We start from the raw sequence: 21,008 nt of genomic DNA, 5'->3' as shown, positions 1-21,008 counted from the left end.
ACAAACATACCACCCACCTACATATACACACAGGTGAGTTCCTAACTTAGATGGTACAGTGTGTATGTGTGTGCTTGGGGCACCTGGGATACTTGGGGGAAGGTTGAGGTGAGAGAGAGAGAGTTAAAGTGTAGGGAGTGAAAGTTGCCAGAACCAGGATTAGAACTGGTAGACTAGAGGGGCCTGGGCTGAAGAACTGAGGCTTGTGGGTAACTTAAGGTTAATTGATCTTAACTGATTAAAAGACAATACCCAAAGCCTACAGAACAGGGGAACAATGCCAGCACAGAGGCTGGAACAAGAGCCAGAGCTATGGGAGCTGAAAAGGTAGGTGGGGAGAGGGAAAATGGGACTAAGGGAAAGTGTGGGTGTTAAAGAGGGGCTCTGGGTTTGGGGAGACAGGATGGCTTGAGGGCAGCTAGAGAAGTTGCAGGGAGTGGCAGTAGGTGCTGGGAGCTGGAGAAAGGCTCCATCTGCTGGAGAAAACTGCAGGACAGCCCCAAGAAACTGGGAAGCTGCTGGGGGCAGGGAGGGGCAGGGAATGACTACAGAAGGTGCGGGGGAAGCCTGAAAACAGGGAGACAGACAGAAGAAAATCACAGGAAAAGTGGCAGGAGAGACTGAAAGGCAGCAGGGCCGCTGGAAAGCAGAGAAAGGCAGCAGAAAGTTACAGGGAAAAGTCAGTAGGTATTTAGAGGAGATCGGAAAACTAGTGGAGAGGGGTGGGGGCTGGAGCTGAGAGAGAGAGAGAGAGAGAGAGAGAGAGAGAGAACAAGGATGGAATTTAAGTTAAGGAAGGGACTGGGATTCAGTAAAACATGACCCAACTCGTGGTTGCAAACGACAGTGGTTTTATTGAACAGGGGAGATGGTGACACAATGTTTTATTGGTTCCCTTGCACCCACCCACCCACCCACCCACCCACACATTGGCAGCAGGGGCTGAAGTCCAGGAGGAGAGAGAGAGAGTCCAAATTGTAGGAAGAGGTGTGCAGGTAATAGCTACCTATCCAGGCTGGAAAGAGGTCCTTGTCCAGTAGGTGTTGTCCAGAGGGGGGTTGCCAGCAGGGCCTCTGGGTGGATAGGTGGTGTGGCATGGTGCTGGTCCAGATGGAGAGGGCATCCCACTTGGTCTGTCTTCACTTCCCCTTTTTATAGGGGCAGACCTTGTGTGACCATAGTGACAGGAGGCATGCCCAGGCAAGGGTCAGCCCCTGGCATACTGAGCACGTGTACTCCATGCAGGGATGTGCAGTTTCGGGTGTCTGTAATGGTGAGAGTTGCTGGTTCTGCAGGGTCTTTTGTCTTTCAAATGCTGGGTTCTTGTCTCTGTTCCTGGGTGAGGTCTGTGGTTCCTGGATGAATCAATGTGAGGTGATGACCCAGTCATTACAGGACATTCAGTAGAGGCCTGCTACCATTGTATTTCAATCATTCCCATTCATTCTCATTCATCTGGGAACCAATTTACATGGGAGGGGTACGTGACTCATACAGTTGCAACATGGGATGCCCAGGCAGAGGACACAAGATGGAGGCTTGACGTATAAAATGGAAACTTGACAGGACTTTGGTTCACTTACAAACACAGGCCTAAACCATATAATATCCATATGAAACAAAAAATCAATACAAAAATGATAATAATACAATACACAACAGTAAGAATCAATACAAACCTCATAATAATACAATATACAACAGTGGATATCCAAAACCAAAAACCTGCTACCGAAATAAAAATGTTTAAAGCTTATCCTAAGTCTGAGCTCACTTATACTTATCTATGGGGAATGCAGAGGGAGAGAAAAAGTCATAAATGGTTGGGGAAGGGGAGGGAATGTATTTTAAAATAAATAATAAAAAAAAATGGGGGTTTTGCTACACTGCAGCACTCTTGAATTAAATTCATCCAGTCCTGCTGACTTGTGTGTCTATTTTTATTAATTTAGCATGCACTAGTTATATGGCAATAGTAGGAAGACAGTCATTTCTACCATGCCCATTCTGTACCCTACCTGGCATGATTTTCCCCTTAGCCCAGTGAAATACCAAAGCAAAGTAGTCATTCAGGTGTTCACTTTTTTCCTGAGTGCCGATAACCAGCTATCCCGAGTTGTTGAGCACTGGTCCCATGCTCCCATTTTGTTTTTATCCTGTTCCCTATGTACCTAAAAAAGGACTTCTCATTGTCCTTGATTCCCATTGCTAATTTAAGTTCAGTCACCACCTTAGCCTTTCTAATCTGTTCCCTACAAGTGTAGGCCATTTTTGTGTAGTCCTCCTCAGGGACTGTCCCAAGCTTCCATTGTCTGTATGCCTCTTTCTTCTTTTTTTAAGAGGACTATGATTTCCCTGTTTAGCCAAAAGGCCTTCCCAGCCCTTCTGGTACCTTTCCTCTTCATGGGAATGGACTTCATTTGTTCTTCAAGGATTGTGTTCTTAAGGAACATCCACTCTTCATGCACTCGTTTTGCCTTTGGTCCCTGGTCCCGCAGCACTTCCCCTACTAGTGATCTGAGCTTGTTGAAATTTTAATTTTTGTAGTCCAAAACCTTAACTCTGCTATTTAATTTGTCCATCTTGTGACGGACAGTAAATATAATAGTTTCATAGTTGCTGTTTCCCAGGCTACGCTATATATTGGTCACCAGGTCACCTGCTTTGGGCAGGATCAAGTCTAAAAGAGCATTACTTCTGGTTGGCCTGTACACCTCCTGTGTCAGGAAGAGTTCTTTGACTGGATAGCAAATGTAATTTTCTCTTCACATAAAGTAAGGCATATTATACATCTAGAAACACAGTTTGGAAGCAGTATTTAAGTGAATATCCGAGTCCCATTATGGCAGGTATTCAGGGGAACTCCTCTTTTTTTAGGGGTTCCAGTTTCCCAATAAACTAGAGTTTAAAGTGGATCTGGGACAAACCTTTCCCCAAATGAGAAATAGGGGTTGATTTTCCTAATCTGTGGTACCACAGATATAATCCAAGGGGAATGGGAGGACCCAGCCACTGACCACTTTGGGGTAGGAAAAACTGACAGGATAGGAATGATTAAGGAAGGACTGATGGCCTGCACTACATGATTTATTGCTGTGTGTATTATATAAGTTCCCAGTTTTGGCCTATTTAAGCCTTATTTCTTGCATCCTATCTGGGTTTGGTTTTTTTTCCCCATGTTGTTGGAAAAATAATCTTTCAATATCCTTGTTTGGTTAGTTGAAAGAATATATTCTTAGCCATGTACATCTGATATTCTTAACAGCAAAGGAATTGATTTATGCAAGTTTTTGACTCCAAGTTTTTTTCTATCTGTACATCTACTTTTAAAAGGAAAAATATGGGAGAAAAATAAAAAGGATACATATATAGAATAAATACCATGTTTCTCATTTTTCATCTAGATTATGACTTTGTTGATGCAAGCCATAGTCAGTGGTACAAAATTGATTTAGTCAATGGTAGGATAAGGCCTTTTAAAGGAATAAAATCATTAAAATTAGAATTGGAAGAAAAGTCAGGAGGTCATCTTGTTCAGCCCCCTGCTCAAAGCACAACCATCCCCAACTAGATCATCCCAGCCAAGGTTTTGTCTACCCAGCTCTTAAAAATCTCTAAGGAAGGAGATTCCACAACCTGTCTGGGTAGCCTGTTCTAGTGCTTTACTGCCCTCCAAGTAAGAAAGCTTATCCTAATCATAATGGGACCCCTACCCCATCACTGAAGGAGAGAGGGAATCAGGGATCAGAAGGCCATCTCCACCCTTCTAGACAAACTGATAGTGACAGAAGGCCCTTGAATAAAATGACTACCGGTCCCAGGTGTGGCCAGCACAGTATGGCCAATGGAAGTAGTGGGTCAGGTGACCCAGAGAGAAACATAAGCCCAGAGCCTGAGACAAGGGGGTGTCTGGTCTTGAAAACTGCAAGAAGCAGAGCTCCAGGGTGGAGAGGGGCCTGACTGGATAAGGAGGAAGGATTCCAGACTGAAGGGAAACTGCAAGGAACCCTGGCACCAACAGGAAGCTAAAGATAGATATTTTGGGACCTTTTATTGTAGCTTGCTGCCATGGCATGGGGTTAACTCTAGGTGGGAAACCTTTTGTTTGGGGACAAATACTCATATTTTTTTCATCTGTTTAAATATCAGGGACTAGATTGTGGCTTTGAGGCAGAGGAGGCCACTGAGAAGAATGATGGGGCACCCTTGGTCCTAGACCCTTGGTGTGGGGGGTAATGCTGCTGTTAGCAGAAGGACTATGGTTTTGGACAGTGAAGACGAGAGGTCAAGGGGCCTGGGAGCCTATGAGGACAAGACCAGGGGCTGAGAGCCCAGGAGTCTTCAAGGGCGAGACTGGGCCTAAGACCTAAAGCAAGCTGCCTTCCCCACATGCGCCCAGGGGAAGCCTCCTAGTGCAATCATAAAATCAAAGCATGGCAGGTGAGAAAATATGGTAGGGCCCTGAGAGGCCAGAAGGGGCAAGCAAGGAAGGGCCCAGGCAGCTTATAGGAGGTGACTGCTATCCCAGCTATGGACCTGCTACACTAATATCTAACCTAATCTTCTCTTGCTGCAATTTGAGACCATTGTACCTTGTTCTGTTCTCTGCCACCATTGAGAACAGTCTAGTTCCTCCTTTTTGGAACTACTATTCAGGTAGTTGAAGGCTGTTATTAATCCCCCTTCAGTTTTTTCCTCTCCAGACTAAATGAGCCCGGTTCCCTCAGCCTCTCCTCAGAAGTCATGTGTACCAGCCCACTAACCACTTTCACTGCCCTCCATTGGATACTTTCCAATTTGTCCACATCCTTTCTGTAGTTGGGCACCTAAAAGTGAACACAGTACTCCAGATATGGCATTACCAGTGCTGAATAAAGAGGAAGATTTATGTCCCTCAATCTGCTAGCAACACTCCTTCTAATACAGCCTAGTATTAGGGTTGTGTGAAGCTTCAGTTCCTGTTTCAATTCAGCAGAGATTTGGCCCAATTTGGTGGCCAAATCTCTGAATCCAGATCAAATCAGGATACACCTTAATCTCTCCAAATCAAATCCATTCAGAGAGATTTGGAAAGATTTGGTGATTTGGACATAGACACAGTTTTAAATGTTTTTTCTACATACCTCAAGGTAGCAGGTAGGGTGACTCATCAATGCTGCAATGGTGGGGTGAATGGAGCGTCCCACAGGAGCACGGGGGGCTCCCTGGTGTACTTGGCAGCAGACCCAGAAGTGGACCAGAAACACTTGCAGTCCACTTCCGGGTCTACCAGGGAGTGCTCTGGGGGGCCCTCCTGCACCCCCAAGCTTGGTGGCTGGTTCCTCCTGGGTCTGAAGGTGGGGGCCACCCAGATTCCCCCTGCAGCCAATCGATGAGCTGCGGAGGTGCAGCCCCCCCCCCCCCCCCCCGGCGTGCTCCCCAGATGACTCAGAAGTGGACTGGAATTACTTTCAGTCCACTTCTGAATTCTCCACCAAGCGCACCCCACCCCTTCCCTGCACTTTTGTGGGACACTCCATCTGCCCCATCATCACAGTGTTCAGAAGCTGTGCATGGTACCTTGAGGTATGTAGAAAAAATATCTAAAGTTGTGTCTATGGCCAAACTGCTGATTCTCTGAATCAGCATCAAATCTTCCGATTTGAATTTGGCCGAATTGAACTGGGGACAGTGATCCAAATCAACAAATCAAATCACTGTCCCCAATTAGGGCTGAATGAGAATCTGAATTGAATACGGCCCATTTTGCACACCCCTACCTAATATGCTCTTAGACTTCTTCTGAACAAGGACTCATTTTCAGCTTATTGCCCACTGTAACTCCCAGATCATTTTCTGCAGAGCTGCTGCTTATCCAATCAGTCCCCATCCCGAAATGGTGTTGGGATTGTTCTGTCCTAAGTGTAGGACTTTGCACTTGTGCTTACACAATGTTACAAGATTTCTTTTGATCCAATCCTATCTCTGAATCTTATCCCTATCTTTTAGTATATCTACTACTCCACCCAGCTTGGTGTCTGTCACATGATAGTGTTATTTCTGTCCTGAAATGATCATACCCCAGACTAATTGTATATGAGATTGTGCCCGCCTGGCCTCGAACATTTTATTATGTGCAGCTTTGGTTCGAACGCCCACTGGAGTTCACTCTGCCGTTATTGGTGGTCTTCAAGGAGATGTTTACTCGCGACGCAGTCCTCCCCTTTCTCACCTGCCACAACTTTGAATCTTCTTCAGTGGGGGGCTCAGTACTGAGCGGTCTCCCTCACTGGCCACTCGTTCCTCCGGTGGTCTTCTGCGAGGCTCCACCTCCCCTCTACCTCGCCCTATACCCAGCCTGGTGGGTCACTGCTGGTCCTGCAGCCGATCTCGTGCACCACAGGTGTCTTTCAATCTATAAGCGCAACTCTCCTGTCCAGGTTTTCCTCACTTGCCCTTACCTCAACCCCTCCAGGCTTGGGGAAACACAAAATACTATACAGGAAAAGAAAAACACAAGAAAACCTCCACCAACACCGTGCATTCTGACCGCACCCAAGCTACACCCTCAGTGCTCCTATCTGGTCACTAGGGCCCCTTCCTGTTTAACCAGCCCCCTTTTCCACTTAGGGGCTATCTATAGCTCCCCTCCGTGGTTGCTAGACCTTCAGGGTCAGTCCTGGTCTCTCTCAGCTTGGTTCTTTCAGCCCTTTGTATCGCTGCCCCCTTTCTGGGCCTTCTCAATATCGCTGCCCCCTCTCTGGGCTTTCACAATGTCATTGCCCTCTCTCTGGGCCTTTTCCAGTGGCACCGTCCTCCCTCTGGGCCTTCTCAATATTGTCGCTCTCCCTGGGGTGTACTCTCGGGTCCCATGGGTCCCTCCACCGTGCCACCTGTTTGCTGGAGGAAGGCCTTCTCTGCAAAGGCTGCCAGGCTCGGGGTCTCTCCGGCTTCTGTCTTCCTCCACAGCCTCTCTCCACCCCAGAGCCCCTGCACCTCACGTGCCACCCCTGCCTGTCGTTGTATGCTGGGATGTGGCACCAGATGCAGCATTCAGGGCTCAGGCCTCCCCCTGTGCTCAGAAATTTGGCAGCAGGGAAGCAGTGCCATTGCTGTACTGCTGCCAAAATTTTGGACTAATGAGAAGCCCCACATACAGTGTTGAGGGCTAGATCTGGCCTGTGGGCTAGAGGTTGAGCTCTATGAGCTCATAGAGCTCTATGTCATAGCATTTAGCCTGAAAAATTTCTAGCATAAAACCCATAGGTCACCTAGTTTATTTCCCAATTTAAGATCACTCCTTGTATATTTGCTAGATACTTTTTAGTCTGTTTTTTCAAGTAATTTGACATTTCCCCAACATTTTTCTTGTGTTTCAATACTCTAATATGTATCTTGGTAGTATTTGTTTTTTAGGCTTTTCTTTTCCATGTATCACCACTACATGAATGTTATGTGCCTCCTAAGGTTGGGGCAGGGCATGGCAACAGCCCACAGGCAGTGGTGGTAGTGGCAGTGGTGAGGGTGTGGTGGCAGTGAGCGGGGGGCTCCTGCAGGCAGCCATGGTGGTGTCAGTGGTGCGTGGTGATTGGCAAACACCCACAGATGCCCCCGGCAGCATTAGCAGTAGCCAGTGGTGATCAGCAACCCCCCCCCCCCCACCCCAGATGCCACCAGCGGTGTTGGTGGTGGTGGCAGGGTGGCAAGTGGCAACCACCCACAGGTGGCACCAGCATCAGCAGCCAACCTCAGAGGGTGCACTGCCAAACTCAGGAGGTGAACGTGCATTCGTGTGAACCCCCTATGCATCGGCAATATCACCACATCACAGCTTATGATAAATTTATCTAATCAACCAGCATTAACCTCTTTCTACAAATGGAGAACTAGAGTCAAAGAAATTACCTTTTAAATGTGATGCAGCTACTGACCCAGGAATAGAGAAAAAGTACGAATATGTTCATCTTTCACTTTCTATAGTTTTCAGTATATATACCTAAAGAAATCTCTACTCTTTCAAAAAGGCAAATGTTCCCCATAAAGTCAGTGTCTCGCTGAGATATAATAACTGATCAATCACTCAAGTTTTGAAACTAAACAAAAAAAAAAAAAAAAAAAACAGGTAAAGATCCAATTTCTCTTTATTCTGCTGACAGTTAAACATATGCTTGGCTTTCTAACTGCAAGCTGTCCATTTACTTGAATAAAACTAGTTGCATACTTAAATAGAACCATTTCCAAGTAACTGCAAGACTTGGGCCATAATTATAACACACGGGGAAGGAAAAGGCATTCACCGTCCTATGGCTAAATAAGGGCTTGCTTTGGTAATAATTGGTTATTTCCCCTAATTCAAACTATCCCCTTCATTTAGGTGTTATCAACACACTGTCTTAAGTATGAAATTCATCAATGTTGATTTTTTAGAAAGGAGGACTAATTACTGAAAAATATTATAATCTTTTAATGAACAAAGAAACCTCAAGCAATTATAATCTAATATTTTATTTTAGTCATATTCAAACGTTCAGTATTCATAAACTCTGAAAGTCAATGGGAAGGGAAAGAAAGCACTAAATATCAAGTAACTATGTAGACTTCATTAACTAACTAAATCACTGAACTACAAAATAAATAATAACAATATGAGAGGGAGGAAAATTAAATTTGAGTGTTTCTGATTTTGGTTTTGCCATATACATTAGAGATTCAGATTGTCAGAGACCCTGGAACCTATTATCTTCAGGGTATGGTTGTATCTGGAACCCAACAGAGCAGTGCAGGAAAAAAAAAAATATAGCAACAGTAGGAGCTTCAAATTAAGTGAGCTTTTTTATGGCAAACTTTCTAAAGAGCCTACTTGAGACTTGAACAGTTTAAAGATTGCTGAATTCTCAGTATTATGTTATATGATTCCTACTTTTCTTGGGTGAAATCTTTCAAATTTGATTCTTAATTGAGGGGGAACAGAGTTTTTATTTTAAGTAAAAGAAAGCACTAGTTTTCCTCAGTTAAAAAAAGTTGAGGTGGAATGGCATGGGTGTATGACATCTATGGAACATTCATTATCATCTGTTTGGTTCTTCTTTGTCATAGGCCACTGACAAACTTTAATCATTTAAAGGCACAGTGGGATCAAAGATATTTGCTTCAGCATTCTCCCAAGTCTGGGAGCACCAGGCAGTCTTAAACGACTCCACTGTGCTCCCAAGGCTGGATGTGCTGATTAACTGATAAGTGCTGGCTACACGTAAAGTTTAAGGTGCAATAGGAACAAACCAAAAAATTACCACACATTTTATATAATAACATTGTGGCTTATTTCCTGTTTTATTTTGCATGTAGGCCTTGCTGGAGCAGTGATAAATATATATATACTCTGCTCATACAAGGCTTTGCTAAAGTACTGACCATAGTAGGACTGACCAGGAAACCTAACCAAAGCATGAACTCCTCACATATACAAAACTTGGCATTTGGGCCAGATGTGCATGCCTACCAAAAGGTGGGAGGAGGAGATGGTGGTACAAGGTGCAGGATAGTCCAGTACCAGGATGATAAGGCTGGGATGGGAACACTCAGGACAGAATGCAAAACAAACCCAGGGTACTAGACATTTTGAGATATTTCAGATTACAGATAAAATGCAATATATAATTTGTTTTGATCATTGTATAAAAGGAGAATTGGAAATCAGGGGAACTTTGTAGCAGCCTGGCGATCCTGCTTGGTGATGTGCCAGCTATATTGTCACAGGTACAAATGCTTTAACTTCTGGTCTGATATATTTGTTATACCAAAATGTGTTAGAGCTGTGCTTTGTAGACAATAAACCTGGCTGAATTTTTGCCATTGAACCAAGCCTGTGATCATTCTTTAAGACAGGATTGGTGTTGCAATCTTCTGGCTGCAATTGTTGCTGGCACCACAGTTCCTGAGAATTCAATGCTAACAACACATGAATAATGCCTTATGAGGACAACAGCAGCAATGACACTGATAATACCCAATGACAGTGCTTTTAATTGTATGAATATGTGGCCAGATTACTACTTAAGACATGATTAACCAGTTAAGTTGACATGTAGCTGGGACCGAGAGGCCTGTCAGCTGTGGCATCTCCAGGTTCCAACTATGCATGGCCCCCATACCTGGGACCCCCACAGCAAAGAGGACTCCCAACCATGGGTGCCTGCATCTTGCCAATGCAGGGGAAGCCGAGCATTGGGCTCTCCCTACACTGGCAATAAGGCACAATAATATCTAATCACGATCCCAGAATCCTGCCTATTGTCATGCGCATATGGCACGGCAGGAGGCATGATTGTGTGGATCAGTCATTCGATCCAATCATGCCTCTAACTGCAGATGTAGAGGGGTCCTCTGATCAACATTTTCTGGCAGGAATATAAGATTTTTTAAATCTATGCCATATTACATAGTGCTTGTGTTGGGATGAAACATCAATTGAACATTTAATATTACCTTCTTTTATTCCTCTAATGTTCTGTTGCTTCATCTAAGATAGATGAATTGTTAGTTCCTATTGTTTTCAAAAACAGAAAATAAATTTTCAAGTTGGGCAGAGAAACTGATTAGAATATCAAGTTTCAACCTAATGCAAACTTTTGCAAAAAGGTTGTTAGTTTTTGCCAGAATTTTGCTTCAGGAGAAAGCTGGAATGGAAGAAGAGGGGATGGAACAACATTGGTGCTGTTGGCATATTGACATTTTCAGAATTAACCTTGGTTTGTTTGTTTATTTTGTTTTCATTTGTTTTGCTTTGCTTTTCAACTTTTTATATCACCGTACAATGCAAAATTAGGGATAACAAATGGAATGAAATATTTTGATATTTTGCGACCCCCACACCCCCATCAGATCTCTTTGAAACATTTTTGTTGGGGAGCTTCTCATTTCAATTCTAAATGTAGCCTGATTTCAAAATCTTAAAATATTTAGATTTACATATTCTTTCCACCCTCAGCTCCAATAAATTTTATTCTTTTTTTATTTTTGAAACATTATGAATATAAAGTACTATCAATGTACCAGGAGTACTTTAAGATGTTCCTATTTGGGCAGGCACTTAGCAAGGAAGGCTAAACTGGGATATTGTTAGGGAGGTTCTGTTTTATTTGGATACTCTACCTGTTTTTATTAGTTGTCTTGTTCTCTTCTTTGTTTTCCTGTTTTAAAACTTATTTTGTTCTCTTACTGTAAGCTGCCTTGAGTCTTTGTTGGGAAAGGCAGCATATACATCTAAATCAAATAATATATACATAATTTCATCTGTGAAGGGATCAAATAATTAGAAATCTTCTTACATCAATGTGAGAGAAAATCAGAAAACTAAATGTTGCTTCCAACAATTTACAGAAATCAAGGATGCATGTTTTATTTGTTGTCCACTATTTTCAGAATGTATTTGGTATATATAATATTTTCTACTTATTTCTCAAATATTTTCAAATTGGGTCTACCTGCAATTTCTTGACAAGTAGAAAGTGATATCTTGATGTTTTACTTGTTGGTAAGGTGTCATGCTTATCTCTGGTGCTAAGAAACAAATTAGGAAAAAATAATGATATTTAGTAGAGGGAAGACATATGCTGATGTTACATGAATTTTAAACGTTTTATATTTATCAGCTGTATTGTGGTTTGTAACCTCATTATGAGGATTGATTTTTATCCTATGTGTATATACTGTTGTGTATGGCATTCAAGAAGATTTCAAACCCATTTCGATCCTATACTAGATATGTACAATTTTCTGTGGTGCCTATAATCTTTCAGTCAGTTGAGCATCTAATCTGAATATAAATTTATGCAAATTGTAATGGGCTTGTTTCTCAAATTGGTATTTCCCACGATTCATTTAAAATCAAGGAATATAGGTATGTCTGAATGAAATACATTTTAGTGATCTTAATGCTTTGTCCATTCTGACCACTCCCCTCATGTCCATTCCTGTATTTCCTTTTTGTTCCTTCCATCATAAACTTGCTCACAAACCATTTTGCCTTTTCTCTTTTTTTCAGTCCCATACTAATTATAGCTATCCACATTAATGTCACCTTGAGATTAGATTAGAAATAATGCTCTCTGCATGAAGCAACTCCCAGAGATGACTTTAGAAATTAAAGCTACTGTAAAATGAGAGACTCTGCTTATTAAATTATGTTTGCAGATTACACCAGCTCTTACATTATCTATCAATAGTTTTCCAGTTGAAGTTCAAGATTGTTGGTCTTTACATAAGTAGACTGAAGTAGCCGGTGATCTTGTTACTTGAAGGCTGCCTGTTTTCCCACACCTTACTGCCAGAATTTGGATCAGCAACTTCTTGAGAGAGAATTTCCTTAATTTCATAGATTTACTATGAGGAAGTCATTCTCCTCTAGATACTCTGAGCCTGAAACTGAGTTTCTTTATATTCTTAAACTACCCACATCTGCTGGCCTTCAAGGTAATATTTTTTTTTTTTCTTTTCAGGGCTTTCATGAAAGGCTACTGCTGAAGTTTGGAATTTGTACAGTGAGCACTATGTCCTATGGTTGCATACAGTATGACTCATTTTACCTCACAATTTCCTTCTGCTAAACTTAAAACTTCTTAATATTACATAGCTTTATATCTGATATATGATAAAGGTGACCTAGAGATAATGCTTAGAATGAGTCTGAATGAATCTATAATAATTTACCCCAGACCTGTTGACCTGCTGAACTAAAAATTGGATAGGGCTAGTCTTAGTTCTGGTTTCTGCTGATTAGCTTATTAGTTTCATATTTACTAGTTTAGAAACATTATTTGAAGAGACATAAACAGTTTTTGAATTTGTGGTTCCATGGAGACTGATGAGTCACTTGGAAAGTTTAAAGATATTTTTTCAAGACAGCATCTGAGTCAAATACCATTGAGACACCATCCTACTTGACATGGGGGGAGGGGAGAAATAGAAAACAAATCATGCAAAGCTAAAGCACATAGAAAATGAAGTTACAAGATTGCAGCTCTAAAGAAAATATGGTGAAGATTGCTTGTTTCAATTTTTGAAAATAAAAAGGAAGAGATAACATTTTTAGGGATGTTCTGTGCCTAACAGCTGCAAAAACAAGATTAACATTATAATGGTTTGGAGAAATACAGTTTGCTGATACCATAGGAAATGGAAGATTTTGCTAGGCAGAGTCTACCAGGCCACCCAAAGTCATTTGAGAACTATACTTAGCTGGCAGCTTCTTATCAGATAGATTGCAGAGATCAGTGACTGCAAAAGCCTCTAAAAATCTTATTTTTTGTGAGCATGAAAAAAATGAGGGATTTAATTGATGCAGATTCTATTTTTTTTTTATATAATATGTTTCTATAAATGTGTTTGAATTCTCTATATCTGTTATTCCCTCACCCTCTCCTAAACTGTCTCCAAAACCAGTCAATTGCTGATTTTAGTAATACAAGCCAAATACTTCGTTACAGTAATTTTATATTTTCCTGTTTTTAATTTGTTCAATGTGCTTAGTATTCAAAATTTACTTTCTAGATACCTTGGCAAATAACTCTGAAATCTTTGCAAGATGAGTACCCATTGCATATAAGTAACTTTACTACTGTGAGTAGTGACACTGATTTCAATGGAATGTGATATTATTTCTGCTACTAGACAGTTGCACGCAATCTGGTGTCTACGCTTCCATGAGGATGTAGAGATACTTGAAAGATTTCAAAGAAGGGCTGAAAAAATGATCAGTGGGTTGAAAAAACAGCCTTACTATAGGAACTGGGAAGGGACATGCTGCTTTTTATGTTCAGTTCCCTGTCATTACAGACAACTGTCATATAATGCCTTTCATAAATTGGTGAAGCTTCATTTCAAACTCACTATTTTGGCCCCTGCTACTTCTGTACAAAGGCTTTTGCAAACCCTGATTCCTATGAAGGTTAGAGGCCTTTTAATTGCCAGCTGAAATTAATTCATGGTCAGTTTATACCTATTTGTTCTTGTACTAATGCAATGTTCTTTGGGTAAAAGAGTTTTTTTCTTTCCTTGGTGATCATATTCGATAAATATGTCAAGGGAATAATAGTCTATCTCAGCCGTCATTTTGCTAGGAGCTTAACTTATTCAGCTTATCGAAGAGAAGGTTGAGAGGGGACTTAATCATTGTGCATAGGTACTTATACATAGAGATGTTTGATAGTGGAAGGCTTTCAACCTTCTTGACAAGGACATAACAAAATCTAATGGCTAGAAATTGAAGTGAAAAAAAAATGAACCTCTGTATCAGATGGATTTTGAAAGCTGTGAGCACATTTAGACATTGGAACTAGCTTACTAGAGTTTGGGATAGTTTTGCCATAGCTTGCAATATTGAAGCAAGAGAACATCTCTCTCTCAGAGCTATGATTTTATCCAGATTTTGGAGGATACTTTCTTACACTTATTTGTAGGAGGTAGGATTGAATTAGATGGTTATGGAGGTCCTTCTTGGTTTTGGAAACTATGAATCTGAGTCCTCTCTCTTAATATTTTGCCTCTTAGGCTAAATATAGACAGTCAAAAAGCCTGAGGCAGAATCAATTCTATCTTTGCAGGTTACTCTAAACTGCATAGACTGAATCAATAAGTATGTGAACAGACATACACTTTTGATTCTGTAAATGCAGCCACATGTCTGCCAAGGGGTGCTAGATCATGCCTTCCTGCTTGGCTAGAGCAGACAGCTTGTGCCAAGGCTAGTCTTCCCACCGTGTGAGGGGAGTGGGTTGAGGGGTAGGTGCGGAGCATCTTAAGATGCTGTAGGACTGTGAGTTATCTTGAATCTAGAGGGGATTTGGGACAGAAGTTCAATAAACCAGTTTAACCTAAATCAGTTAAGTCTGATATTACATCCATCCAGGTTTATCTTTGTGACAGGGTGCCTCCTGGGGCCAAACTCTGTGGCCCGCCCGCCTGTCACCGTGACAGCAGGCCTACTCAGGGTCGAGCTCTTCGTAGCCCGCCCGCCTGTTTCTGGGCAACCGCCCGCTCATCTCACCCGCCACGCCTTTGATGATAACTAGTTCAATTAAGATGATAATTAAGCGGGAGGCTGCCCTTCGACTGCCCCGATGCCCAGGGGCGCTCTGCGGCTCCGACCTCCCCTAATACCTCAGCCCAAGCCTCGCAGATGGCATCACGGTGTTCTTCCTCACCGGCCCTGCACTGGGCCCCAGAATCTTCTATGCACGACCCCATTATGGTCTTCTCTACTCAGGCAGCCAATCTGCCGTCATCTGGGCTACCTCGCCCCCCCGAAGCCTTGTTCCCCTCTCGGGTGTGGTTCCCCCGGAACCTTCGGCTACCTGGCCCTGGCCCACCTCAAGGCCAGTCGGGACCCCAGGCTCCCGGCTCTTGGGCATTCCTCGCGGTGGGCCCCTGGTCCTTTTGACCCTCACTGGTCCTGGCCCCAGCATGGGCCAGTCGAGGGGACTCTCCCCTTCGGGCTAGGTCTCTCTAGCCACTCACTCTACTGCTCAGGCCTCACCGTGCCACTACTCCCTTCCTCCTAGGAGCAACCGCGGCACCTCGCCCACATCACTCCCACTCTCGGGGTCCGCCCTCTCTGGGCCCCTCACAACACTGGCCCTCTCAGCCCTCATCCAACTCAGGGGTCACCCACCCGGTGGTGGTGGGAGCTAGGGGTTAAGGCGCCCCAACCCGCCTTTCACCGGGGTGATAACTGGCCTGGTATTTCCTGGGGGCTCCCGCGCCACTGAGAGCCCCACCAGACCACCCACTCCCAGCAGGGTGCAGTTTCAGGTCATGCCCAGGACCAGGAGCCTCCTACCAACCCCTTGCAGCTCCCCCTTACCTCCGGTTATCCACAGCAGCTCTAAGGCCAGACAATGTTGCTGCCTGACCTCCTGCAGCCCAACTGCCTGGATTATATAAGCCTCAAAATGGCTGCCGCAATCAGGCACCTGGAGGCTGCCAGCTCCAGGCCCTTAAAGTGGCAGGAGCACCCTGTGCTCCGCCACACTCCTCCCCTCTTTAAATCACCGCCCCCTCTCTGGGGCCTCTCCATCACTGCCCCCTCACACTGGGGCTCCCCATATTCGAGCCTCCGGTCTTATAGGCCCCACGCACTACCGTCCTCCCAACTGGGCTCACTGTCCTGCTTTCTCCCTTCCCAAAGCTACCCTCCCCTCTCAGGTGTGGTTCCCCCGGAACCTTCGGCCTCTTGCCCTGGCCCACCTTAAGTTCAGTCGGGACCCCAGGCCCCCAGCTCTTGGGCGTCCCTCGCGGTGGGCCCCTGGCCCTTTTGACCATCCTGGTCCTGGCCCCAGCATGGGCCAGCCGAGGGTACTCTCCCCTTCGGGCTGCTACCGCAGGACCCAGCCCCCTCGAGGCCTCTCATTGTGCTGGCCTTTTACCGGGCTCGATGTACCGCCCCTCTTGGGCTCCTCATCAGTGGCCCCCTTCCCACCGGGGCCTCTTACTACCGCCCCCTCACACCAGGGCTACGCAACCCACTGGTTGCAAGTGGCAGGCACACACCGTGCCCTGCCACACATCTCCCCCCTTAATCGGGCTCGCATCATCGCCCCCTCTCTTGGGGCTGCCCTCATTAGTGCCCCCTCACTGGGGCCGGGGTCACCATACCCCACACGCAACCCACCGGTTGCAATCTTAAACTGGTTTCAGCCATTTTGAAAGTGGTTTATGTGTGTTGAGCTTCTGTTGTGCTACAGATTTGAATCAGTTTCCAATACCAGTTTATGTGTAATTTCTGTCCCTAGTTCTGAGTACTTGAATAGCTTCAAGGTTAGTTAAGAAGATGTGTTTCTCTGGACTGTGAAGTGCAGGAAGTAACTTTGTCAAAACTACTGGTCCTTGCTTAAACTTGTTCTTATTCTGGGCTACTAGAAGTCATTTCTACCTTCCATCACACTGTCCCTAGGCACATCTGTTCTTTTTCAGTTGCATCTGTTTTAATGCCTACATCAATTTCTATTGGTGCACATTTTATCAGGGCAGGCACCATGGAATAACAATTCCAATGTGAATTCAAAATTTTTGTAGCATGTTATACTAGTAATTAACTCAAGGGACAATTAAATTACAAATGTGAGACAATAAAAGCAAGCTAGATGTATGAAATGTGCTCAGGAAGTAGGAACTGGAGGGGCTGAAGAATACATTTTCTTATAGATAGAAACCTTGGAGAATTTATCTGTCAAACTCTAAAGTCTATTGAGCATGTGGGAACTGGGTTATTTCAGAGGTTTCTGCTTTGACCAAACTTTCCCTGACATTCTCAGGGACAAGGAGGAAAACATACCTGTCATTAGGGCAATTCCTAACCTTCAGTTTTTAAATCCCTGAACTTAAGTATGGAGTGCAGGAGCTTTTCAACAAAACAACTGTAAGATGCTTGTAACATAGTCTAAATAATGTATTTTTTCCCTAACCCTGCATTCAGGGGCAGATCCAACTGTGGTGGACTGGTGAACTTGCACCCACTCTTTATTCCTGGTCCACCTAAAGTTTAAAACCAACTGCCTGGTAGTGGCTGTAGCATGTCTAGTCATTCAGTGCTGAGGGACTCACTTGACTTCATTAATCATCAGGCTTTACCCTGCGGAATCATCTTCATTCCACAGCTGTTAACAACCCTCTCTTCTTTGTAATGGTCTTCATGTTCCCCCATTCAAGCTATTCCTTGTTCTGCAATTCTGTGGTCTGTTATCTGTTCTTGGTAGTTAAGGTCCTATTTCAAAGCCCAGCAGATTGTTTTTAATTAATTCCTATGAAGTTATATTTGATTTTGCTTCAATCTTAAACTGAATAATCACGTTCTAGTGTATTAGTAAAGCTTCCCATTTATTTTTAACTAGAGAAAAATGTGTTGTTTCATATGTGATGGTGCACCTCACCATCTACACTCCCCTTTTCAAAATTCTAGATCTGCCCATGACTGCATTACAAATATGGCAAACACTTTAGCTTGATGGTACAATTCAAAATTCAGATCAAGACATCCATCGTGGAATATATCAGCTCAAACTATTAAATGTTATCAGAATTATAAGTGGCCTTAATCAAGCTCTTATAATGGGAAAACCCAAGACCTTTTACTATAGGATATAATATTCTTATGCTGGTTCTGGAGGCTATGCTAGTGGTCAGGATAATGTTAAGAAGGACTCAGGACTGCCTGCTTAGGACAAAGAGGTTAGCTGGATAGAGAGAGAGAACTGGGAACTATGCCAGACAATTTTTCTGAAAGCATACTGGGGTGCCCAAAGAGAATGGGTTTATTGGGAACAGCAGGACTCTTCTGGATCATATGTGAAGTTAAGTAGAAAGAAAAATATTAATGTTACTCTTTTCCATTCTTATTGAAGCAAGTCGCATTTTGGAAAGACTGCATTATGTCCTTCTGGAGGATATTTGAAGACCATTCTTTGAAGGACATTTGAGATTAGTTCTGAATTACTTTTCCCTTTTCTTAATTCCAATCAATAATATGTGAAGAGCCAGATGTACAGACCTTTGCTCCACCTCCAGTATGGCATGATGAACAGTTATGATGTGGGAAGCAAAAGGAAGATTTTTTAGTGAAGAAAAACATTTTTTGTTTCAGATAAAATTTATTAAATCGATACAGATTATTTGGCCTATACAGAAAATGCTGAAACAGCACATCATGCCCCTCCCCCCCCACCACCACCACCTTGCAAAATGTAGGTTTTTTGCTTTCTGTACAATTCCACAGATCAGTGGAATCTAGGTTTAATGATGGGGAAAATATAGCATATCTTATGCAGGTTTGTTTCTTTCTAAGAATTCAAATGGTAGCTTTCTATATTCAAAATGTTAGAAACTACTAAATAGAACTAATTTATATATTTAAAAGGTTTCTCAAGGAGTAGACTTGCTTCCCATAACTAATAAAATAAGAGCCTTCTTGTTTATTGTAGATACATTATTTCAAAATCTCTTATATTTAAAAACAGGCCTTTTATGATTTTATTTCATGTGGAATCCCTAATATATTCCTAAAACCAATAATAAGATCTTCTCACAAGCAGCCCATGTTAGGGGCTATGATTATGAAAAGGTGAACACATAAAATCATCAGTGAGAATAAAGCGAACACAGAAGTATAGTCCTGAAACCAAAACAGCAGCCATTAAGGATGTATACAAGTCAATATATGGGTGCTTTGTTTTCTTTTCCCAACTCCTACTACTGTTACCTTCAACATTGTTTTATACTTTCCTTGGCTTAACCTGCCTGGGACTATGAGGCTCTTGAAATAATTTTTGTAATGTGTTGTACCATGTAACCAAGAATCATAGGATGTGAAAAAGTGAGATAGAGAAACAAGAAAGTTAAGTAGAATGGGCTGGCAGATAAAAACCATGGAGAGAAAAATGAACAAAAAAGGGTTGACAGAGTCCCACAATTAGGAAGTGGTCAATATAAATTAATTAAAGAGTTATATTTCTTAAAAATGAACAAAGGAAGGTGCATGAATGAATTCTTGGAAGTCCAAATGTGAAGGAAGGGAAAAAAAGATGATAAACCAAGTAAAACCAGGAAAATAAAGTCAAGATAACAGTGTATAGATTGAAAAAAAAAAAACAGCAAGAGTCATTTATATTCTGATTTTTAAAACCATCTGAATGATATAGAAGCATAAACCCCATGAAAATAAGTGGGATTTGCACACCTGAGTCACTGTGGTACTCACCTGTAGCCTAATACTTGCTGTTTATGTATTTGATTTTTTCCAATCCCATTTTTAATTTCTGTCTTGTAATCCCCCTTGATCTATGCACCTTGCTTCAACATCTTGCACACACTTGGAAGGCTCGATATGATTTCACAACAAACTCCGTCTCAGGACACATCACACAATGTGTCCTTGCTGCGTCGTTTAGTCCGAATGGGGTATTCCCTTGATTCTTTTTCTCATTTCTGTCTCTATGCCTTTTTGCATCCTACATAAGGCAACCAAAACTACATCCTGTCCTTTAAATCCTGTCTGAAAACTCACTTCTGCATGACCATCAGGAATAAGCTTCATTTTTGTAATATACAGTCCAATTCTATCCCTTTTTTGAAGTTCAGAGTATTACTGTGATGTGCCTGTATACGAGCCCAGAGGCTGTTGCAATGCACTGTAATTACTGTGCATCAAAGCAGACTCGATTAACTACTGCACTCCAGCTAGCCTCTCCTTCTTGTGTATCAGCATCCCTGCACTTCAAAATGGCAGCAGAGGCACTTTAACTAAATTCATTGGACGAGCTTTAGATAAAGCACTCCTGCCACAATTTTGGAGTGTGGGAATGCTGATTCATAGGATACTCTGAGTGCTTTAAGTACAGCGGCTCTCAGAGATGCTCTAATTAAAGCATCTCCCTTCCCCTTCCCCCTTCCTTCCTTCCTCCCCCCCCCCCCAAAAAAAAAAATGTAAAAATGCCCTAAGGCTTTAAGATCTCAGGAAGTGCCTAGTTTTGTGTTACACAGGTTGCTGTTAAGACTTCACAATGAATAGTTGTAATAAGTAGTTTGAAGGTTGGCTTCCTTTTCGAAGCAAGTCATTCTTCCAGACAAGAGAGAGCTTCACTGAATTTTGTTCTCAGCTGCAATTGGCTAAAAGTACTGCAGTGACTTGTAAATCTGATTATAACTGGTGATTGATAATAGTTAATTTGTTCCTCAAAGGAGCACAGCACCAAAAGTAAAGGAAGAATCAGCCAACAAAAACATCACTTCATCATGTAGATAATTCACATCCACATTTCTCTTACTTTCATTTGTATTAATTTTTTTAAAAAATAAAGTCCTTGAACAAGAGCATCACAGTGCTGATTCAAGGCTCTATTCAGCTGAAAATTATTCATGCCCAATAGAAATGACATTTTAGTTTCAGACTGCCAAAGTGAACTTTATTAGTATGTCATTAATCATTGTCTTGGAGGTGACACCTGGAGAAAATGATTTAGTGGAGATTAGGGCACTCGAAT

This window comes from Alligator mississippiensis, chromosome 3 (genome assembly GCF_030867095.1).
Source record: "Alligator mississippiensis isolate rAllMis1 chromosome 3, rAllMis1, whole genome shotgun sequence".
Taxonomy (NCBI): domain Eukaryota; kingdom Metazoa; phylum Chordata; order Crocodylia; family Alligatoridae; genus Alligator; species Alligator mississippiensis.
This window is presented reverse-complemented; position numbering follows the sequence as displayed.